We start from the raw sequence: 19,342 nt of genomic DNA, 5'->3' as shown, positions 1-19,342 counted from the left end.
TCGCAAGTTCAAGACCACCGTTGATGAGAAGCTGTCTGCCAATGGACCACCAACTGGTGGGCCAACCCAGAAGTAGAATCAGTTTAGAGAGATGGTGACAGAGATAGCAAAATCAGTCCTCAGCCCCAAGGACCGGAACCACCAAGATTGGTTTGATGAGAATGACAGTGCCATCAAATATCTCCTGGCCAGGAAGACAAAGCATTCATGGAGTGGTAAAACGACCCAAGCTCCATTCCCAAAAAAGAGCAGTTCAGGTCCCTCCAGGCCCATGCCCAATGGGAAATTCACAAGATGCATGACCTGTGGTGGGATAGGAAAGCTGAAGAGGTGCAACGCTTCATCGACATCAACAATTCGAAGCTGCTCTTCAACTCCATCAAGATGATCTTCGGCCCTTCAAGATTTGGCTCATCTCCACTGTTGTCCACTGATGGGACCACACTGCTAAAGGACAAAGAGAGCATCCAACACAGATGGAAAGAGCATTTCCGACACCTTCATCGGTCGACAAGTCTGCTCTGGACAAAATCCCCCAACAGCCTATTCAAGAGGAACTAGATGATCCTCCCTCGATAGATGAAGTCAAGAAGGCTGCCACGCAGATGAGCAGTGGCAAGGCGCCTGGCAAGGATGGAATACCTGCTGAACTGTACAAGGCACTCCGCAAGGAATCACTTGAGGCTTTCCACAGCACCCTGACTAGCAATTGGGAAGAAGAAGAGATGTCCCCTGACCTCAGAGACGCAACGATAATAGCCCTCTACAAAAATAAAGGTTCAAGGACCGACTGCGGGAACTACAGAGGCATCTCTCTACTTACCATTGCTGGAAAAATCCTCATCTGCATCATCCTCAACAGACTGATTCCAACAGTGTCAGAAGAGAACCTTCCCGAGTCGCAATGTGGCTTTTGTCCTGAATGCAGCACTGTCGACATGATCTTCGTAGTGAGACAGATACAGGAGAAGTGCCAGGAACAGAACATGACATTATACTCTGTCTTCATTGATCTGACGAAGACGTTTGACACAGTCAACAGAAACACGCTGTGGATCATCTTAGAAAGCTTGGCTGCCCGCAGAAATTCACTACACTGATCCGCCTGCTCCACGATGGCATGACAGGAGAAGTGTTCTCAGATGGTTCCCCATCTCAGACTTTCAACATCTCAAATGGTGTGAAGCAAGGGTACATTCTATCACCAGTGCTCTTCAACCTCTTCTTCACCCAAGTGCTGAAGCATGCTGTTAAGAACCGAGACCTGGGTATTTACATAAGATATCGCCTAGACAGATCGATGTTTGACCTAAGACGCCTTGCTGCAAAGACCAAAATGTTGAGGAGGCTCATCACTGAAGCCCTGTTTGCTGAAGACTGTGCCCTCATGGCCCACCAGGAGAACCACCTGCAGACGATTGTGGACAAGTTCTCCGCAGCCTCAAAGCCGTTTGGACTGACAATCAGCCTCAGTAAGAAAGAAGTTCTCCTACAACCTGCACCAAACAGTTACCCTCGTCAGCCATGCATCACCATCGAAGGCACTGTCCTGAAGAATGTGAAGAGCTTCAAGTATCTAGGAAGTGCCATCTTCAGTGAAGGATCCCTTGTCAAAGAGATCATAGCAAGGATCCAGAAAGCCAGCCAGGCACTCGGGAACTCCTTGTCAAAGTTCTGGAGCACAAGGAAGCTCCAGGTGTACAAGGTTTCAGCCAAGCTCAAGGTGTACAAGGCTGTGGTCCTCACCTCTCTCCTGTACGGCTGCAGAAACCTGGACCCTGTACCGCAGGCACGTCAAACAGCTGGAGCAGTTTCACATGCGCTCTCTGCGGTCGATCATGAGGGTTCGATGGCAGGACCGAATCACCAACCAGGAAGTCCTTGACAGAGCCAACAGCACAAGCATTGAGGCAAGGATCCTCCAGGCCCAGCTACGCTGGACTGGCCACGTAATCCGCATGGGTGAAACAAGAATCCCCAGGCAGCTGCGCTACGGTGAGCTTGAGCATGGCAGTCGCAATCCGGGCCACCCCAAAAAAAGAGTCAAAGACAATTTAAAATCGTACATTAAATGGGCAGACCTCCAGCCTCGACAACTTGAGGAGTCCGCTTGAGGATGCGTGGCATGCCCTGACCAGAAAAGCTGCATCTGACTTTGAGGATGACGGAAATCAGCGCCTTGCAGCAGCACGAGACCGACGCCACAAAGCTGTGTATGCACCTGTTCCAACAACCGCCATTCCATGTCCAACCTGCAACCACATGTGTGCTTCGGCCTTCGGCCCCCGAAGCCACATGCGTATCCACAGATGACTGCACAATGTTTAGTCTTCCTCGGACCCCGAGAAACAACCACCATTGGATGCCACAAGTGTATGGAGATATGAAACAGGCAAAATTATGACTCAATGGGAAGGGTAATGTAAGTCTTCAGGGAAGAGAGTGAGATGGTGGGGTTTGAGAAGGAATGCCTGGTCAGCAGAAGGTGTAACAGTTATTAGTGAGGTGATGGGATAAGATTCGAGGACCCTCAGTATCTCAGAGGGTTGTAACGTTGCAGGACACTGGCCTGGAGGACAATGCCGCAGCTGAGTCCAGGGCTAACTGCTAAGACAAACGAGTGATTGAAGTATCGCATGAGACCAAGGTCTGTTTCAAGCACCGAGCATTTATTATATAGTGTAAGTATGTCTGACTGTCGATAATCGATGGAGGTAGAGTCATTGAAGACCTCAACCTACCAACATACAGAACAAAGGGGAGGATCCTTTACGCTTTTCCAGTTCTTCCCAGTTTTGTTTTACTGATCACTAATAATAACATTTGATTTCATCCATTTTATGCACACCCAACTCTCTCTTTCTCACTCTCTCCCTCCTTCCCTCCTTTGTCTCTCTCTCTTTCTCTACCTCCTTCTCACTCTCTGTCTCTATCTCTTCTTCTGTCCCTGCCTCATTCCTTCTCCTTCTCTCCATCACCCCCTCTCTCAGCACTCTATGTATAATTCAAAAATCATATCCCAGTGATAGTTAGTAGTCACAGCCTTCCCTTTCATCACACTGCCTTGCGAGTGTTTGGCGTTCAACTATTTACCACAATAAATGTGCTTTGTTGGAGGAAATTTTACTTTGAGTTTCTCAACTATCTAAAACTTCTTAATGAACGTTTCCATTAACATCTACACCTGCAAATCTTGCAGTCATCTCATTATTTATGCAATGGCTTGTAACTTTGGTGACACACTGTAGCTACCTTGATGACATTGTCACATAAGTCCAGGTGAAGAGTTTGTCCTTTAAATGAAGAAAGAATGGATTTCCTCTCCATCTCATAGTCTGTTTGGAAAGTTCATGTCTGGCACTGGGCTCCACAGCAACATGGGTGGCAATTTCAGTCTACGTTTATATCCTTTTTTGGTTTATTCTTGCTGACCACAGTGACCACTCATGGGTCTGATCATAAGTAGCTGTGTTTGTTTTCTATTTTGTCTGGAAACTTCAAAGAATAGCAAAGTAATAGAGGAACAAGTGAAGGGACCATCCAGCGTCAGTATTCCAGCATCATGAGAAGTGAGTCAATAGTGTGTGCAGTAACAGTGCTGTATGGGTTGTTGACTCTTTAACTGTCAATACTTAATGTTAAACTATATTTTATTGTTCACACACAGCAATTTTACACATGTATTTCATTTATAGTAAATAATGCCAATCCGTGTGAGAAGTATGAAATGATCAAAACCCTGGTTAAGTGGAGTTGTGTCTTAAAAGTAGGGAATGATATGGGAAGTTTTATAGGATCCTTAAGATTGTCATAGCCATGGGAGGTAGTGGGGATAAGTCTCACTATCTGTTAAATGCTCCCAGTGGCAAGTGCCTCAAATAGCCTCCGACAGCCAAGTCTAGCTTCTGACCTTCATGTGTGGCTTAGCTATTAAGCCCAGCAGAACCACTCCTACTGACAGGAGAAGGGGCAAAGGTGGGTTAACGGCACCTTGAAGCTAATCGCTTTGGGAAGATGGGGCTCATCGGCCATGGTTGGCAGCTTATCTAGCAAACGGAAAACCCAGATCTCAAACTCCTGCTGCCTTGCAGTTATACTCACTCATGGGGAAGGCTTCAAGAGTAAACCCTGGCATGCAACATTCATAGTCAACCCTGACCAACAGAGGGCCACAAGTGTATACAGGGAAACTTCAGCTGAGGGGCTGGGCAGCAGAGGGTATGACTGTCATTAGTGAAGCCTTCAAAAGCATTATGGAGAAATGCATTTTCGCATTTTCTTAATAAGGAACTTTGTATTTTGTTTGTGCAAGAAAAATCTGAAATGCATAGAGGAAATCAGTGGGTTAGGCAACATCCAAAGGGAGAGAGGAATTTTCTTATCCGAATCAGGTTTATTATCACTGACCTATCTCATGAAATTTGGTGTTTTGTGGCAGAGGTACAGTGCAAGATATTAAAAATTACTGTAAGTCACAGTAATAAATAAATGAACAAACAAATGAACAAATAAACAGAGTGAAAGAGGAATAGTGAGAGAGTGTTCATGGCTTCATGGATCAATCACAAAGTTGACGGCAGAGGAGAGGAAGCTTTTCCTGAAACATTGAGCCTGTATCCTCATGCTCCTCTACCTCCTCCCCGATGGTAGTAATGAGAAGAGTTGGCGAAGGTTGGATGCCTCCTTCTTGAGGTACTGCATATTGAAGATGTCCTCCATGGTAGGAAAGCCTGTGCCCCTGATGGAGCTGACTGCGCTTACAAATCTCTGCAGCTTCTTTCGATTCTGTGCATTGGGGCCTCCTTATTGGCCAGTGGTGCGGCCTGTCAGAATGTTCTCCATGGTACATCTGTAGAAATTTGCTACAGTCTTTGGTGGCTCCTAATCTCCTCAGACTCCTAATCAAGTATAGCCCCAGCATGCCTTTTTTGTGTTTGCATCGATTGCTGGGCCCAGGATAGATTCCCTGAGGGGTTGATACCCAGGAACTAGAAGCTACTCATCCTTCCCAGTGCTGAACTCCGGTGAGGACTGGTGTGTGTTCTCTCGACTTCCTCTTCCTACCGTCCACAGCCAATTCCTTGGTCTTCCTTGGTAATTGTGTTATTTGTCACAAAACCATTCAACTGACTAATCTATCTCACTCCTTCCTTTATTCCCTACAAATACTGTTTGACCTGATAAGTTCATCTGCAGTCTCCTGTTACTCCATGCTCTGTTTTTGCTACTTGGCTTCTGCAGTGGGCCCAAACTACTTGCCAAAGCCTCTAACATTCTTACAAAAACAACACACCTTATCAATATTGTAGTCCTTGTGTCTTTCAATAGTTTTGTTCTTCTTGGAAACTGAATGAAATATTTACTTTTCACTGTGATGATCCATTGATAAATTTGCAGTAACCACAACTTTCTGTAAAAGCTCTTCTGTTTGGAGAATCAAATTATTGGCACTCAACAAAGACCTTGAATACAGCTTTAAGAAACTAATGAGCCACAAAACTGAGGGTAAATTGGTGATGGCTACTACTTGATGTTTAAAGATTAGTTTTATTTGTCACATGCACATCCAAATATACAACAAAATACTCAAAGTTCAACGTTCAAAGTAAATTTATTATCAAAGTGCATATATGTCACCATAGAGTACCCTGAGATTCCTTTTCTTACAGTAGAACAAAGAAGTATGATAGAATCAATGAAAAACTTCATTGTTTTGCATTAAATTAAATCAGTGGGGATTATGCTATGCAGCCCACAAGTATTGTCATGTTGCCAGTAACCACATAGCATACTCACTGCTCACCAACCCTAACTGTGTGTGTTTGGAATGAGGGTGGAAACTGGAACACCTGGAGGAACATAGAAATCTGCAGCACATTTCAGGCCCTTCAGCCCACAATGTTGGGCCAACCATGTAACCTACTCTAGAAACTGCCGAGGATTACCCTACCGCATACCCCTCTATTTTTCTGAGCTCCATGTACCTATCTAAGAGTCTCTTAAAAGACTCTATTGTATCACCTCCACCACCATCGCCTGCAGTGCATTCCATGCACCCACCACTCTGTGTGTGAAAAACTTAGCCCTGACTTCCATCTGCACCTACTTCCAAATAACTTAAAACTATTCCCTCTCATGTTAGCCATTTCAGTCCTGGGAAAAAGCCTCTGGCAATCCACACAATCAATGCCTCTCATTATCTAATACACTCCTATCAGGTCACCTCTCATCCTCCATCAGTCCAAGGAGAACAGTCCAAGTTCACTCAACCTATTCTCATAAGGCATGCTCTCCAATCCAGGCAACATCCTCGTAAATCTCCTCTGCACTCTCTCTATAGTACCCATATCCTTCCTGTAATGAGGTGACTAGAACTGAACACAGTACTCCAAGTGGGGTCTGACCAAAGTCTTATATAGTTGTAACATTACCTCACGGCTCTTGAACTCAATACCACGGTTGATAAATGCCAACACACCATGCACCTTCTTAACAACACTATCTTTCTTTCTTTTTAAATCTTTTTATTGAATAAGTATACAAAGGGTAAACCATAAAGGCACTAATACACTGTTAGAAATTACAGGAGATATTAATACAGAAGAAAAAATTGATACAAATAGTGCAATTTAAACATAAAATAATATGGTAAAATAATAGTATACTGATTTATATATATATATATATATATATCAATAGAGAAAAGGAAAAAAAAAACCCCAAAAAAACCCACCGTGCAACTAAACTAAAAGCAAAGCAAAGCAATGGGCTAACTTGGAAACAGGTAGAGTTAAAGAACTTAAAATCACGTCCTCAAACCCGACCTCCATTAAAAACAGTTAAAACAAAGGCAAGAAGGGAATATAAATATGGAACAAAAGAGAAAAAAAATTACATTAAATGAAAATATTGAATAAAAGATCTCCATGTCTGTTCAAATTTAAGTGAGGAATCATAAAGATTACTTCTAATTTTCTCCAAATTTAAGCATAATATAGTCTGTGAAAACCAAAAAAAGGTAGTTGGAGCATTAGGCTCTTTCCAATGTTGTAAGATACATCTTTTTGCCATTAAAGTAAGAAATGCAATCATTCTACGGGCTGAAGAGGAAAGATTACTGGAAATTTTAGGTAATCCAAAGATAGCAGTAATAGGATGAGGAGAGATATCTATATTCAATACCTTTGAGATAATATTAAAAATGCCTCTCCAAAAAGTTTCCAGAGTAGGACAAGACCAAAACATATGAGTTAAAGAGGCTATCTGCCCCGGACATCTATCACAAAAAGGATTAATATGAGAATAGAGACAAGCTAATTTATCTTTGGACATATGTGCTCTATGAACAACTTTAAATTGAATTAGAGAATGTTTAGCACAGATAGAGGAAGTATTGACTAATTGTAAAATCTGCCCCCAGTCATCCACAGAAATAATAGAACCCAATTCTTGTTCCCAATCTGACCTAATCTTATCAAATGGAGCTTTTCTAAGTTTCATAATAATATTATAAATAATAGCCGTTACACCTTTCTGACATGGATTAAGGTTAATTATAGTATCTAAAATATATGTACGAGGTAGCGTGGGAAAGTAAGAGAGCATAGCACTTAGGAAATTTCTAACTTGGAGATATCTAAAAAAATGTATTCTTGGTAAATTATATTTATTGGATAATTGTTCAAAAGCCATAAGGGAACCATCTGAAAATAAATCCAAAAACCGTGAAATACCCTTAGTCTTCCAAATTTGAAACGCACGATCCGTAAAAGAGGGAGGAAAAAATATGTTACCTAAAATAGGGATCGCTAGCCCAAATTGGTTAAGATCAGAAAATTTTCTGAATTGAAACCAAATACGCAAGGTATACTTAACTATCGGGTTAGAGACCAGTTTGAGGCGTTTCAAATCAAAAGGAAGAGAAGAAACTAAAATAGAGCCAAGTGCATAGCCCTGAGCAGATTGTAATTCCAATACTACCCATTTAGGAATGGATAGTGTATCTTAGTCAAGTAACCAAAATTTCATATGTCAAATATTAATTGCCCAATAATAGAATCTAAAGTTAGGTAATGCTAGACCTCCATCTCTCTTGGCTTTCTGTAAATGTATTTTACCCAATCTCGGATTTTTATTTTGCCAAATAAATGAAGAAATTTTAGAGTCAACTTTATCAAAAAAAGATTTTGGAACAAAAATCGGTAATGCCTGAAATATATATAAAAATTTTGGCAGAATAAACATCTTAACTGCATTAATACGACCAATCAAAGTTAAATATAATGGAAACTATTTAGATGAAAGTTGAGTAATATGATCAATTAAGGGTAAAAAATTAGTCTTAAATAAATCTTTGTATTTACAAGTAATTGTAATCCCAAGATATGAGAAATAATTATTAATCAATTTAAACGGTAAGTTATGATACAAAGGAAGTTGTTTATTAATCGGAAAAAGTTCACTCTTACTAAGGTTTAATTTATAACCTGAAAAAAGACTAAATTGTGCTAATAAATCTAAAGCAGCAGGGATAGATTTTTGAGGATTAGAAATATATAAAAGTAAGTCATCAGCATAGAGTGATATTTTATGGGACTTTAGGCCCTGAGTTATCCCAATAATATTTGGAGATTCTCGAATGGCAATTGCAAGAGGTTCTAATGCAATATCAAATAATAAAGGACTAAGTGGACAACCTTGTCGAGTACCTCGAAAAAGAGGGAAAAAGGGTGAGCTTAAAGAGTTAGTACGGACCGAGGCCATAGGAGAATGATATAACAATTTAATCCAGGATATAAATTTCGAGCTAAAATTAAACATTTCAAGCACCTTAAATAAGTAAGGCCATTCTACTCTATCAAAAGCTTTTTCAGCATCTAAAGAGATAACACACTCAGGAACGTTTTGTGAGGGGGTATAAACAATATTTAACAGTGTGCCAATGTTATAGAAAGAGTAACGACAGCAACACTGTCAACCTGCGCAGCAGCTTTGAGTGTCCTATGGACATGGACCCTAAGATCTCTCTGATCCTCCACATTGCCAAGAGTCTTACCATTAATACTATATTCTGTCTTCACATTTAACCTACCAAAATGAACCACTTCACGCTTACCTGGATTGAGTTCCATCTGTCACTTTCAGCCTATTTCTGTACCCTATCAATGTCCCGCTGTAACCTCTGACAACCCTTCAGACTATCCACAGCACCACCAACCTTTTGTGTCATCAGCAAACTTACTCACCCGCCCTTTTACTTCTTCATCCAGAATAGATCCCTATGGTGTTCCTCCATGCAGAATACGAACCATCTACAATTACCCTTTGCTTTCTGTGGGCAAGCAATTCTGGATCTAGAAAGCAAGGTCTCCTTGGATCCCATGCCTTGTTACTTTCTGAATGAGCCTTGCATGGGGAACTTTATCAAATGCCTTACTGAAATCCACATACACTACATCCACTGCTTTATCGTCATCAATGTGTTTTGTTACATCCTCAAAGAATTCAATCAGGTTTGTAAGGCAAGACGTGCCCTTGACAAAGCCATGCTGACTATCTCAAATCAGATTATGTCTCTCCAAATGCTCATAAATCCTGCCTCTCAGGATCTTCTCCAACAACTTGCCCACAACTGAAGTAAGACTCATTGGCCTGAGTTTTCTCTTCTCCTTTTCTTAAACAATTTTAAGTCGGAAACCCACATGGTCACGGGAAGAGCATACAAATTCCTTTCAGAGAGTGGCAGGAACTGAGCCCCGATCTTACAGCTAATGCTCCAATAGTGTTACACAAACTGCAACAGAACCATGACATCAGCAAGGTTGTTGGTTCAAGGCATAGCTGAGTCTTTGCATCAGTGCAGTGTGTAATCTGGCACAGGCACATAGCTTCATATAAACAGCACTCACAAGATAAAACACAAACACAAGTTATACACAAATCTTACAAGAAAGAACACAATTTAGAGCAAAAAAGAAACAATTAGAACACAATTAGAGCAAGTCCATACTAGGTCATAATGTGAACTGTTGTACTTATAAGGGTTCTGAAGATTGTTTAAGAACCAAATGGTTGAAAGGAAATAGCTGTCCTTGAACCTAATGGTGTGGTATTTCAGGCTTCTGTACCTCCTGATGGTAGCTGCGAGAACATGGCTTGGACTATATGGTGGGGATCTTTGATGATGGCTGTTGCCTTCTTGAGTGGTTAGTGTAACACTATCACAGCACCAGAGACTCGTGTTCAATTCTGCTTCTCCTTGTAAGGAGTTTGTGAGTTCTCCTTGTGACTCTGGGTTTCCTCCACGTGCTTCAGTTTCCTCCCGTGTTCCAAAGGTTTATTGATCGCACAGGTGTCATTGGGCTGGGAGTACCTGTGACTGTGCAGTATGTCAAACATGAGGAATTCTGCAGATGCTGGAAATTCAAGCAACACACATCAAAGTTGCTGGTGAACGCAGCAGGCCAGGCAGCATCTCTAGGAAGAGATACAGTCGACATTTCGGGCCGAGACCCTTCATCAGGACTAACTGAAAGAAGAGCTAGTAAGAGATTTGAAAGTGGGAGGGGGAGGGGGAGATTGGAAATGATAGGAGAAGACAGGAGGGGGAGGGATGGAGCCAAGAGCTGGACAGGTGATTGGCAAAAGGAATATGAGAGGATCATGGGACAGGAGGCCCAGGGAGAAGGAAAAGGGGGAGGGGGGGAAAAACCCAGAGGATGGGCAAGGGGTATAGTCAGAGGGACAGAGGGAGAAAAAGGAGAGAGAGAGAAAGAATGTGTGTATGTAAATAACGAATGGGGTACGAGGGGGAGGTGGGGCATTAGCGGAAGTTAGAGAAGTCAATGTTCATGTTCGAGAACCTGTCCGCTGAGGATAACGGAGAATGTGTGGGCACTAAAAGCATTGCCGTTTTGAGAGAACTGAGGTCGGTGTTTCTACTGATGTCTACTTGTTTCATTACTCTTGGTGCAGAGGATTGATTACCAGAAGGGAAGGATTGCACCTGGGTCCATGAGACCCTGTGGATCCTTGACCTTTTGTTACAGTGTGAGAGGTGCAGGTTAACGGTGACCTGTAGCAGCACGAGTTTTCTATCTTTACCTACGGAGCATTTAGTGCAAGTTTACAGAGCATGGAAAGATTCCTTGAATCATAGGAATGTACAATGTACAAATAGGCCGTACGGCCCGTCACTTTCATGCTAACCATTACCCATATACATTGATCATATTTACCAGCACTTTAGCTTCTAAGCTTTAGTGATTTAAATACCCATCCAGTCCTGACGAAGGGTCTCGGCCTGAAACGTCGACTGCGTCTCTTCCTAGAGATGCTGCTTGGCCTGCTGCGTTCACCAGCAACTTTGATGTATGTTGCTTAAATGGTGTGAATGTGCCTTTCTCCAACACTATCTTGGGCTGCGCCTTCCAGAGAGTACAGATGTCGGAATTTGAAGCAGCAAACAAAGTTCTGGAGGAACCCACTAGGTTAGGCAGCGAATGTGGAAGAAAACAGACAGTTGATGTTTTAGGTCGAGCCCCTTCTTCTGGTGGGGTTAAGGGGTTGGAACAAGAACTGGCATGATCCAGGTGATGTGGGGGGAGAGAGTGTTAGACAGATGAGGGAGGGGGAGAGAAAGTAACACCAGAATCTGGGAAGTGATAGATGGAAATGCTGAAGGGCTGTTTGGTGAAATTTAATAGAAAAGGAAGGTGGAACAGGGAATCAAGGGAGGGAAGTGGGAAGGGAACCAGTAGGAGGAATGGGTGGTGATGGGCTGATGAAGAGGGAGGGGCGGGGGAAAGAGACATGCCAATGGTGTCAGGTAGATTCAGATTTCAATCACAATCTGGGTGAAGAATATTTTCATCAGATTCTCTTTAACCCTTGTACTTCTCACCTTAAAACTATACCTTCTGATTTTAAGTAGTTCTGTTATCAAAGTCAAAGACGAAGTCAGAGTTTGTTATCCAAAGCACATAGCATTATATCAGCAGCATTCACAAGAAAAACATAAGCATAAATTATAACAATGTTTACAAGAAAAGAAGTGCAATTGGAACTAAAAAGTACACAAAGTCAATTTCAGTTTTAAGAGGTTGAAGTGGTTATAGTGGTACCGAACTGCAGTGTTTAGACATATGCTGATTGGTTCAAGAACTGACTGGTTAAAAGGAACCAGTTGTTTTTTTTAACTTGGTGGCGTGGACTTCAGGCTTCTGTACCTCCAGCCTGACTTCGATGCTGCTGACCACAGATTACATAACACCAAGGGCCGACGTTAAGCAGGCACTTGAGATACTGAGTGGCACCATCAGTAAACAAGAAACAGCTTACACTGACACCCTTCAAATCATTGTCGGGGTCTTCAATCATTCTTATTTGAAGTAATTTCTGCTCAGTTATCATCGATATATAACCTGCAGCACCAGGGGTTCCAACACACTCAACCATTGCTATAACTATGATTAGAAATGCCCACCATTCCATCCCTCGACCACATTTCGGAAAATCTGATCACTTAGCTGTCCTCCTCCTACTTGCGTACAAGCAGAGGTTAAAGAGCAAGGGTCCAGAGTTAAGGACTACAAAGGGATGGTCTTGGGAGGCAGAGGAGCGGCTATAGGATTGTGTTGTGTTGGAGGACTGGGCCGTGTTTAAGGACACATCAGAGGATCTGAATGAATACACCCTGGTTGTCATGGACTTCATTAAAACAGTCGTAGTCAAGTGTGTCTCCACAAAACCATTCAGTGTCTTCCCCAGCCCGAAGCCCTGGATGAATCATGAGATCCACAATCTGCTAAGGGCCAGATCAGTGGCAATCAGGTCTGCAACCATCTGACGTGCGAAGTGGTTATTCCGGACCAAACTTGATTCAGTGAAGGATGTTCGACAGCCACAGCAGGGCTTGAATGCTATCACCTCTTGCAAAATGAAACCATGCGACATAGGTGACCACAAGGCTTCGATCCTTTGACCATCAAAACACGGAAGAACCTTCAAGAGGTTGCTCCCCACAGGAGACTGCTTCAGGCCAGAGGTCAGGAGACCGCTTCAGGCCAGAGGTCAGGAGGCCGCTTCAGGCCGGAGGTCAGGAGGCCGCTTCAGGCCGGAGGTCAGGAGGCTGCTTCAGGCCGGAGGTCAGGAGGCTGCTTCAGGCCAGAGGTCAGGAAGCCGTGTCTTGGTGGACGAAGGCCCCACAGAAGGACTGAGTTCAAGCTGTTGCTCTCTTCGATGGCAACGGAATTTGTTTTTGGAATTCTAAGAGAAAATGTGATTATTGGTGCGGACTGTAGTTTATAATCGTCTCCTTCAGTTTTCTGTGTTTCCTTTGTTGTTGTTGATGGGCGGGTGGGTGATATGTTACCTTCTTTATGGGTAGGGAGGGAATGGTGTTTGACATTATTGTTTTTTTGCATGGAAGGGGCTTGGGGGTTAGGGGTTTGACGTTTTAGTTGCAGTGGCTGATCTGTTAGTTTTTGTGTGAGGGAGGGGTTGGGGAGTTTGGGGTTTTATGCCTTTTTCAATGACTCCATGGTTTTTCGGTATTTCATGGCTATGTGGAGGAAACAAATCTCAGAGTTGTATTCTGCGTACATTCTTTGGTAGTAAAATGAATGCTTGAACCTTTTTTTTCATAAGAATTGCACAGAACATCAGTTGCTCAACCAAGTGCACCACGAGATGTAACATTCTCAAAACCAGGACGCTGCGATTAGCACAATCGGATGTCCACTTCATTAATATAAGAAACACAGAATCCCTCAGCCTCTCAAAATAAACCTAACAGGTTTATACAGAAAGCACCAGGAGACTGCACTACGAAGTGCGAGTCGCTTGAGGAAAACACAAGGAACTCAAAACGATTAATGACTTTCATTAAACAACAAGTAACTCATTCAGGTGCTCAAGAAAATTCAGCCCAATGCTCTCTGGCTCCCCATACAGGCCTGGAGAGCTCATTACAACATCAGTGTGCTGGGCTCTGGACAGGTCATTTATGAGGAAAGTTTCTGACTGTCATTAGAATGGAATTGACATAATGAAACTACTTGAACTGGCACAGTGCAGATTATCAGTAAATGTGCAGTGGTCCTGGCCATTAACATTCAGACTAGTTTGGGCAGAGTGACAGGGAAGATCCACTCCCTTTGGCTGGAGGTTCAAAGAAGAACGTCATTAAATTAAAAATGAAAATTCAAGAGCCGCACAACGTTAGCAGATAGGTGCATTATCCAGAGTGTTGGAGTTTCACATTGGGGAATGATGAGGGAGAGAGTACTGCTGTCCAAGGGTTAATCACTGCCTCTGGAATTGTGTTTTAAGACCATAGGATATAGGAGCAGAAGTAGGCCATTCAGCCCATTGAGTTTGCTCCGCCATTCAGTTCTTCCAGTCATCCCACTTCCCTGCCTTGACCCATACTCTTTGATGCCCTGGCTAATCAAGAACCTGTCTAACTCTGCCTTAAATGCACCCAATGACTTGGCCTCCACAGCTGCTCATGGCAACAAGTTCCACAGATTTATCACCCTCTGACTAAAGTAATTTCTCCACATCTCTGTTCTAAATGAACGTCCTTCAATCCTGAAGTCGTGCCCTCTTGTCCTAGAATCCCCTACCATGGGAAATAACGTTGCCATATCTAATGTATTTAGGCCTTTTAACATTTGGAATGTTTCTATGAGATCCGCCCTCATTCTTCTGAACTCTAGGGAATACAGCCCAAGAGCTGCCAAACATTCCTCATATGGTAACTCTTTCATTCCTGGAATCATTCTCGTGAATCTTCTCTTAACCCACTCCAATGTCAGTATATCCTTTCTAAAATAAGGAACCCAAAACTGCACACAATACTCCAGGTGTGGTCTCACGAATGCCTTATAGAGCCTCAACATCACATCACTGCTCTTAAATTCTATACCTCTGGAAATGAATGCCAACATTGCATTTGCCTTCTTCACCACTGACTCAACCTGAAGATTAACCTTTAGGGTATCCTGCACAAGGACACCCAAGTCCCTTTGCATCTCTGCATTTTGAATTCTCTCCCCATCTAAATAATCGTCTGCCCCTTTATTTCTTCCACCAAAGTGCATGACAATACACCTTCCAACATTGAATTTCATTTGCCAGTTCTTTACCCATTCCCCTAAACTATCTAAGTCTCTCTGCAGGACTTCTGTTTCCTCAACACTTCCCCGCTCCTCCACCTATCTTTGTATTGTTGGAAAATTTAGCCACAAATCCATTAATACCATAGTCCAAATCATTGAGATATATCGTAAAAAGCAGCAGTCTCAATACTGACCCCATGTGGAACTCCTCTGGTAACCGGCAGCCAGCCAGAATAGGATCCCTTTATTCCCACTCTCTGTTTTCTGCCAATCAGCCAATGCTCCACCCATGCTAGTAACTCCCCTGTAACTCCATGGGCTCTTATCTTGCTAAGCATCCTCATGTGCGGCACCTTATCAAAGGCCTTCTGAAAATCTAAGTACACCACATCTACTGCATCTCCTTTGTCTACCCTGCTTGTAATCAAAAAATTGCAGTAGGTGAGTCAGGCAGGATTTTCATTTCAGGAAACCATGCTGGCTTTGGCCTATCTTGTCATATGCCTCCAGGTACTCTGGAATCTCATCCCTAACAATCGATTCCAACAACTTTCCAACCACTGATGTCAGGCTGCCAGGTCTATAGTTTCCTTTCTGCTGCCTCCCACCCTTCTTAAATAGCAGAGTAACATTTGAAATTTTCCAGTTACTATTAAGACCATGAGACATAGGAGCAGAATCAGGCTATTCAGCCCATTGAGCTTGTTCTACCATTTGATTGTGGATGATTTATTACACCTCTCAATCCCATTCACCTGACTTCTTCCCATAACACTCAATGTCCTTACTAATTAAGTACCTAACCACCTTCATTTTAAATTGTATACCCAATGGCTTGTCTTCCATAGCCATTGGTGGCAATAAATTCCATGGCTTCACCACCTTCTGGTGAAAGAAATTCCTCCTCATCTCTGTTCTAAAGGGACAGAACCACTGCTCAGAAGTTCACAAACATAAAACATTCAAGGAGACGTGCACTGCTGAATTGGCCTCACGCCCTCCACTTCCGTAGAATGAGTGAAGGAAGTCCCATGTTTAGGGCTGCATGGAGGTTTCCCAGGGCAATATATGACAGAGCGAGGGCCATTAAAACGTTTGTAATTATACCCACCTCCATCACTTCACTTGGAAGTATGTTCCACATATCCACCATCCTCTGTGTGAAAGTTTACCCCTCAAATCTTTTATAAATCATTCTCCTCTTGCCCTAAAACTATGCCCTCTAATTTCTGACCTGCCCAATACTGGGAAAAAGACTGTGACTACCTACCCTTTTATAAGGTTACTTCTCAGCCTCTTTCGCTCCAGGAAAACATCCCAGCCTAACCAGTCTCTCTCAGAACTCAAGCCCTTCAATTCATCAACAATCCCATGAGTATTTTCTGACCCCCCCCCCCCCCCGCCCAGTTCAGTCATATCCTTCTTACAGGGATTGATAGATATTTTTTAGTCAGGAAGGGTTTGATGGTCACAGGAATGGATTTGGGATTAGGCTCAGAGTTTGCAAGAGGTGTGACCAGATTAGTGGGGTGAGATGTATCCCCAGTAGGCCTGGTCAGGAGATTGGTACTGCGGGGCAGATTGGACAATAGTCAAACAATCGGCATTCATTTTGAAGGAACAGGTTATCGTTGACATATGACCTTTAAAGGGGACCTACCTGTGCCTGATTCCCAAGCTGGTCTGAAACTTATTGGTATATCTTGAGGAGTTGCCTCTGAAATCCTGTCCCTGAGGCTCCTGTCTGATGGAGAATAATAGATTATGAAGACATTTAATCCTCTTTTATTGTCATTTAGTAATGCATGCACTAAGAAATGATACATTATTTCCTCCGGTGTGATATCACAAAACACAGGACAGAACAAGACTGAAAAAACTGACAAAACCACAGAATTATAACATATAGTTACAAACAGTGCAACAATACCATAACTTGATGAAGAAGTCCATGAACACAGTAAAAGTTCAAAGTTTCTCAAATGTCCCACATCTCATGCAGACGGGAGAAGGAAGAAAAACTCTCCCTGCCATGCCCGACCACAATCCGACTCTGAGTCATCCGAAAACTTCGAGCTCTGATCAGCTCTCCGACACCGAGTACTGAGCGCCATCTCTGTCCGAACGATTCGACCTCCTTCTCAGTCGCCAAAAGCAGGCAAGGCTGGGGATTTTGAGGCGTACCCTCCGAAAGATTCCCAACCACACAGTAATGACAGCAGCAAACGGGCGTTTCAGAAATTTCTCCAGATGTTCCTCTGTGCTTTCACGTCCATTCACCATCAAATCAGAATTGTCCACGGCCCCTATTTAACAGATACCATATCATTTTTCACCGGAGGGCTGGGCAATTTAATAGTTCACAAATAACTTCCAAAAATTTAACTGCTCTTTATAAACGAAGGATATTCTGCAGATGCTGGAAATCCAGAGCAAGACACATAAAATGCTGAAGAAATTCAGTATTTCAAGCAGTGTCTCTGGAGGGGAATAATCTTGTGGTCCTTCAAACCATGTTACTTCGTAATGCCCTGATTTAATCCTAGTCTAACCACTGGACAATTTACAATGACCAATTATCCTATCAACCAACACACATCAAAGTTGCTGGTGAACGCAGCAGGCCAGGCAGCATCTCTAGGAAGAGGCGCAGTCGACGTTTCAGGCCGAGACCCTTCGTCAGGACTCGGCCTGAAACGTCGACTGCGCCTCTTCCTAGAGATGCTGCCTGGCCTGCTGCGTTCACCAGCAACTTTGATGTGCGTTGCTTGAATTTCCAGCATCTGCAGAATTCCTGTTGTTTATCCTATCAACCAACTTGCCTTTGGATTGTGGGAGGAAACTGGAGCACCCGGAGGAAACCCATGTACTGGGAGAACGTACAAACTCCTTAAAGGCAGTCGTACAAACTCCTTAAAGGCAGTAGTGGGAATTGAACTCAGGTTGCCTGTCCTGCAAAGAGTTTTGCTAACCACTGCCCTGTCGATGTTTCAGGCTGAGACCCCTCATCAGGACTGGAATGGAAGCGGGGAGAAGCCAGAATAAGAGAGTAGGGGGAGGGGAAGGAGTACAAGCTGACAGGTGACAGGTGAAAGCATTTGAGGGGGAAGGTGGGTGGGTGGGCGGGGAAGGAGGCACGAAGTGAGAAGCTGGGAGGTAGAAAAGGTAAAGGGTTGATGAAGAAGGAATCTGATGGGAGAGGAGAGCGGACCATGGGAGAAATGGAAGAAGGAGGAGCACCAGAGCGAGAAGAGAAGATGTGATAACTGCATTCTGCGTGGAGTTTGCGTGATCTTCTGTGACTTTGGAAGTTTGTCCCAGATGTTCCAGTTTCTTCTCATATTTCAAGCTCAAAGTCAAGTTTATCATCATATGCACAAGTTCAGAGGGACATCACATCACACAGGCAGCATTCACAAGAAAGCGATAATTTAAATATGGGGGTTGGTATGATAATTGGACAATGTAAACTGCCCTCGTGTGTCGGTGACTGCTTGAAACAGGATGGGTGTGGGGTAAGTGGGGAATGTATAAAAACTTGAAAACGTTAGTGTAAATCTTGTGTAAATGGATGATTGATGGTCACCGTGTGGGCTGAAGGACCTGTTTCAGTGCTGTCTGTCTCTGTGAAAAAGAAAACAAAGCAGAAACTAAGTGAGCATAAGCAGAAAGAGTGAAACACATAAACGCTAGGAGAATGGGTAAGGAAGTGGAAGATGGAATACAGTGCCGTGAATTGTATGGTCATGCAATTTGGTAGAAGAAGTAAAAGCGTAGACTATTTTCTAAATAGAGAGAAAATTCAAAAATCAGAGGTGCAAAGGAACTTGGGAGCCCTCCTGCAGGATTCCCTAAAGGTTAATTTGAAGCTTGAGTTGATGATAAGGTTAATTTGCAGCTTGAGTTGATAATGTTAACATTCATTTCAAGAGGACTTGAACATAAAAGCAAGGATGTAATGTTGAGACTTTATAAAGCACTGGTGAGGCCTCACTTGGTGTATTGTGAGCGGGTTTGGGCACCTTATCTCAGAAAGGATGTGCTGACATTGGAGAGGGTTGAGAGGAGTTCATGAGAATTATTCCAGGAATGAAAGATTTATTATTTGAGGAGCGTTTGATGGGTCTGGGCCTGTACTCACCGAAATTCAGAAGAATGAGAGGGGATCTCACTGAAGCCTATCAAATATTGAAAGGCCTTGATAGAATTGATGTGGAGAG

Source organism: Mobula hypostoma, chromosome 20 (genome assembly GCF_963921235.1).
Source record: "Mobula hypostoma chromosome 20, sMobHyp1.1, whole genome shotgun sequence".
Lineage (NCBI taxonomy): Eukaryota > Metazoa > Chordata > Chondrichthyes > Myliobatiformes > Myliobatidae > Mobula > Mobula hypostoma.
This window is presented reverse-complemented; position numbering follows the sequence as displayed.